Below are 6000 nucleotides of genomic sequence, written 5' to 3'. Positions count from 1 at the left end.
CGCAATCTCTCTCCTCATGCAATAGTATGAAATATTTGACGTCGTTATCCTTCATACACACAAGGATTCTTCATTCTTAACTTACACATAAGAATTAATTTAACATTAAAGAAGTCCCGGGCATATATAGAATATATCTTCCAGTTGGTAAGATATTAGAGATCATGGTTTTCTTGACAGAGGGTTGCTGCTCAACACTTCCGAGACCTACATATATACAAACTCTGGCAATACATTCCACACATTTTGGCCAAAGAATCATTAGTTATCTATGTAACTTCGATTTTGTTTTTATGATAAGAAAACTTGGTAAATAGTAACGGCCTTCAAAACGTTATCGACATCTTGAAAAAATGAATATAGCACAAGAAAAAAGCAACTTATTTATAAAAGGACGTTCACCATTTGGTTTCACATTTGTTGATAATTAGAGTTGAAATGAACTATAATAATATAGGTATTAAACAAGGGATCGTTAACTTCCGGTTAAAAAAAAAGAAATTGTTGAAAGTCAAAATTCAAGTGTAGAAGCTAAATACATATGCAATCTGTTTCTTGTTGTGATACGAATGCAATGTTTGGTTGAATTATTTTGTAATTCATCAAAGAAGTTACATATTAGGCCTCTATCGTTAAGAAATATTTCAGATTTTTTTTTTAATTCGGAGGGAAGGTATATTTTATGGTAACAACAACCACTTAATTGATACTAACGAATGTCATTGAAATACAAATGTTCAATTCTTTACAATGATGAATTTAAAGTGATAATCAGTTTATTTTGTATAGAAATGTGAAAAAAAACAACTGACCAGCTACCTCTCAGAAACCTGTTTCCAACTCGACAGCATTTAAAAATCAGGCTTTAGACATTGTTGGAAACTATCTACTCAAGTGGAGATATGAATCAGATGTGGACGCTAAACATTTTTAATGTTCTGTTGGAGAACTCGCAATCCCTCTCCTCATGCAATAGTATAAAACATTTGACGTCGTTATCCTTCATACACACAAGAATTCCTCATTCTAAACTTACACATAAGAACTAATTTAACATTAAAGAAGTCCCGGGCATATATAGAATATATCTTCCAGTTGGTAAGATATTAAAGATCATGGTTTTCTTGACAGAGGGTTGCTGCTCAACACACCTCTAGACATCACTACTTGCAGTCTTTTTTATGATGTATATTCATTTATATTCTTTTCTTCAAACGCACTCCCGCAAGCCTAAATCTGATTTTCAACTTAAAATTGAATACGAGATATTTCCATCGTTAGGAAGTAAAGTGGTATAAATACTGGTTCGCAACAGTGCAGTGCATAGCAGTGGTGAGAAGTAAAAAGAAGACTATGTATTACTTTAATTTATTATCGAGTTTGATTACAATTTTATTCGAAAGCATAAGACCATTTCATAATTTCTAATTTTATATAAACACAAACATTAATCAACAGGGATAAAAACCGCTTATCGTTGACTCTTCAATGCCGCGATGGAATTCTACTGCCCGACAATGGAGATTTTCTGCTTCAAATTATAACGTTAGAGTAAAATTCATTATTCCAGAAATTAGTCTCTGCAAATGACTATACTAGAACATAATACTATCATAACAGTGTTCTGAGTTTTCACCAAGTAATTATTGTAAAGCTGTTGCATATCAAATGTAACTTGTTTCCCCTATATTTCAAATATTCATTTAGACGAGTATTTAACCAATAATGTACAACATAAAATAAAACACACGCTTTACTTTCTTTTCAAGTACAAGTGAAATAAATACTAGATAAAGGCAACAGTAGTATACCGCTGTTCAATAAACATAATTCGATTAAGCAAAAACAAATCCGGGTAACAAACTAAAACCGAGGGAAACACATCAACTAAAAGAGGAAAACAACGGAACAACAGAAACACTGAACTACAACAAAATTTAAAAGATAAACTTGTGAACAAAATTTTGCATACACTAATGATTCCAACAGAATAAGATTACATATTAACTACTCAAGCTTTTTTCGTATTGCATCGTACTATTGCTGAATTTTCCAAAAATAGAACGCCAACACCCACTTCACTCTGATCCTAGATCTATGTTTGACTTTGGTCCATTGTTTTGTCCTCTTAACATGTGTAGAACTAGACGATATATATTTTTCTCACTTTATATTCCGTGTATCAACACCCACTACCACTACGTTGTTTGAATCCAGGGCTTTTAAAAACTATATCTGTTCACATTAAAAAGCAAACAAATTGTTATTCCTTTTAACTTTAATCTGCCTGATTTATAAAATCATAATCTGTTCAACCCAAACAACTAGGTCAAGATACCGACATATAACCAAATTCATCTTTTTTATTGACTTTTTACATATAATCACAATTTTTTCTTTTTTTATTGGCTACTTACATATGTTACATATAATAACATTTATCTTTTGTATTTACTTCTTCTTACAATCATATGTTGGTCAGAAATTCAACGAATATTGATTGAATATCTATAATACAATTGTTAAAATCCTTGTATTGTGAATACGTGCTATAATTGTTGGTCAATTTAAATACTTTTGTTAAAAAACTAAATCTGTGGTTTACATGTTGTAATGTACTATTATATTATTCATTTATGCATGTCTCTGTCCTGAGTGTTCTTGCGTTTAGTTTCAATGTATTCCTGTCACGTAATGTTGTCATTTTAGGGGTATTTTTAACATTGCAATATAAGCGTGGGGTCTGGTTAGCCATAACATCAGGTTCAACCTACCATTTTTTCTTAAAATGTCCTGTACCAAGTCAGGAATATGACAGTTGTTATCAAATAGTCAGTTTCTATGTATGTTGGCGGTTGTTTTTGTAGTAGTTCAGTATTTATGTTGTTCCGTTGTTTTTCTCTTATAGTTGATGTGTTTCCCTCGGTTTTGGTTTGTGACGCGGAGTTGTTTCAGTTAAAACGATTCATGACTATTGAACAGCGATATACTACTGTTGTCTTCATTTGGGGCAAACCCCTCAAACTAAATTCAAAGTGAACGCCTTTGCATAGACTAAATTTACATACACTTGTATTTATTATAGCTGATTTTGAATTTTTTTAACTTCAGAAATTAATTGTCAGAGTACGAAAAATACATCCGAACGTGCCGAAATAAACAACGCAAGTATGAAATTTGATTTGGAGTTATTTGTAATGATTTCAGACATAAAATGTACTTAATAATACATTTAAATTTGATTTACATGTTCACAAACAACCTATGATGAAATTTTTTTTAAGGGAAATTATAGCATTTATTTCGTCTTTCCTTTTGTATTTATAAAGAAATGACAGTCATCGGCGTGTCTGCTTTTTCTTAACGCCAAGAGTGGTTCGGCTAAGTACATAGGATTGGTAGTTAGAGATAAATCGATGAGCAGGAAGTATTTATCTAAATTAAAGATATGCTAATTTCGTCAAAAGTACACCGCCACAGCAAACTACATCATTTTAGCAAGGTTGGGTGACAAGACCTAGACAAAATTATGTAATTCAAAAGCCAGTCGTATAGATATACAAAAAGACTAAGCATTTGTAATTCACAACACGATTTAAATAATTTATTAATATTAACAAAGCAAATTGCGTTATAGATTAATATTTATCGTTTAAAAGCATTCAGTGTAACCAAAACAATTAGAGTTTTCAAATTTAAATCTGTATCTATTTGTATAAATGTACATACATGAACAATATTGAAATTATAAAATCAAAATATTGTATCGAAAGGTTTATTTAACCAGCAAACGTACTTAAGAATAATCTGGTTTAAGTTCTCATATTTTTTTGAAAAGGCACCTGTTTATATAATCAAGATAATTATCTATAACACCATCATATTATTTGAGGGAGTCATTTTTCTTTTCGTGTTAACATAAAACATTTTGTTTCATCAGCAGTATGCAGTTAGAGCTTCTTCTTCTTTTTCTTCTTTTTTTTTTTAAAGTAAAACAATACTTAATATGCAACAACAAAAAAACTAACATTTAGTGATTAGTCTGGAAAGTATTTAAACTCATATTTCCCGCTGTTCACTATATATATTATGTCCGTATCACAGACGAAAACGAAGTTTGGTTTGTATGATGATCGCATATGTCATATTGAATTTTATATGACAGATACACCTTGGTCTGTTTTCTTGGCTTTCACTTACCGTGAGAGTATAAAAAAGAACGAAACTTTTAGCCAACATATATGATTGTCGTTTTTTTAGGAACATTCAAACAACACTTATTTCATATACTTGCGTGCAATAAGGCTACTAATTCAAGAACATCTGACATCACCAGTAGATTTGCTGTATTTAAATGTTGGATTTTTCGTTGCGTCACTATCATATTTGTTATGACTTATATACATATATATATCACCGAAGGCGACGTATGAACGGACTGTTACTTATCATGCATAACGACGTGCATATATGTTCCAAGTATGCAGAACTGTTTAGCCTTCAAGACCATACTTTGCTTTTAATGAGGTTGATGTATTTCAACATCACGTAAATGGTGTTTTGGGGACAGTTGTCTTTGTTCGTATTTTTTTCGATTCATGAATTTTGATAAGGCGACATAAAGCATATATAAATCAATCAATTAATCAAGCAATCAATCAATTTTGACCTCCTCTTTTGTATCTCCATACTATTTTTAGGTAAGTGTACCATCATTGAATATATTCTAAAAGGTAAAAGGATCCAAATTGTGTGAAAGAAATGGTGTTACTTGACATTTTTAGAAATTAACCTGTGATAATATAAACGTCACAAAAAATATGCCACTTTTTGTGACGTTTGATCCATTCATGTGACGCGCAGTTTATATTTCGTTTGTGGTGTCCTGTTGTCCCTTGTTAATCTGCGGTTAACATGTTGTAATGTACTATTATATTATTCATTTATATATATCTTTGTGCTGAGTGTTCTTGCGTTTTTTTTCTACTGTATTCCTGGCACATAGTGTTGTCATTTTAGGGGTATTTTAATATTGCCATATAAGCGTGAGGTTTGGCTTGCAATAAAACAAGGTTCAACCCACCAACCCTACCAAGTCTTGAATATGGTAGTTGTTATAAGACAGTCCGTTTCTATGTATGTTGGCGTTTGGTTTTGTTGTAGTTGAGTGTTTCTGTTGTTCCGTTGTTTTCCTCTTATAGTTGATGTGCTTCCCTCGGTTTTAGTTTGTTACCCGGATTTGTTTTTGCTTAATCGAATTATGTGTACTGGGATTGTTTACCATCTTAATTACGCGTCATAGTGTTCTTTTATTTGTCTTTGTAAATTATTAACCTTTACCGTTTAGTCCATTTTGGGTACTTTTCTTTTGGCGTGGATCGGTATTATACATTCCGCCATTGTGTTATTGTGTTATTGTGCTATGGTCATGTTTTTGTATTCCTATCTGTTTTTGCTAATGTGCTTTGTCTATGTGCCATGTTTTTTTGTTGACATATTTGTTTGTTTTTATAGTGATTAAGATTATAACACAATGTTGACTGCTGTACCCCTATTTTTGACATTTTTGCTTATTATGTCTGTATGTTTTGCTCACATATTGCTGTCAATAACATGGAATTTTAGGCGACTAAGTGAGAGGTTTAGCTAGCTATAACACTAAGTTTATTCCACAATTTTCTACATTAGGAAATGCATGTACCAAGTCAGGAATAAGACAATTGTTTTCCATTCATTGATGTGTGTGTGCTTTTGATTTTTCCATTTGATAAGGGACTTACCGTTTTAAATTATTTTCCTTTGAGTTTGGTATTTTTGTTATTTTACCTTTTAACTAAGTATCATGCATCTTTACCGACACTTCAATAAAGACCTAACTCAGCACATTTGTTAACACCATTAAATAAATCATGTTTTATTTTATTAATAACAAGTGCAATCACTACTCAATCAGTAGCTTTTAATATTCCCAAGTACAAACGCATGCATTGTATATTAGAA

This window comes from Mytilus californianus, unplaced genomic scaffold (genome assembly GCF_021869535.1).
Source record: "Mytilus californianus isolate M0D057914Y unplaced genomic scaffold, xbMytCali1.0.p SCAF_8, whole genome shotgun sequence".
Classification (NCBI taxonomy): domain Eukaryota; kingdom Metazoa; phylum Mollusca; class Bivalvia; order Mytilida; family Mytilidae; genus Mytilus; species Mytilus californianus.
Note: the sequence above shows the minus strand (reverse complement) of the source record.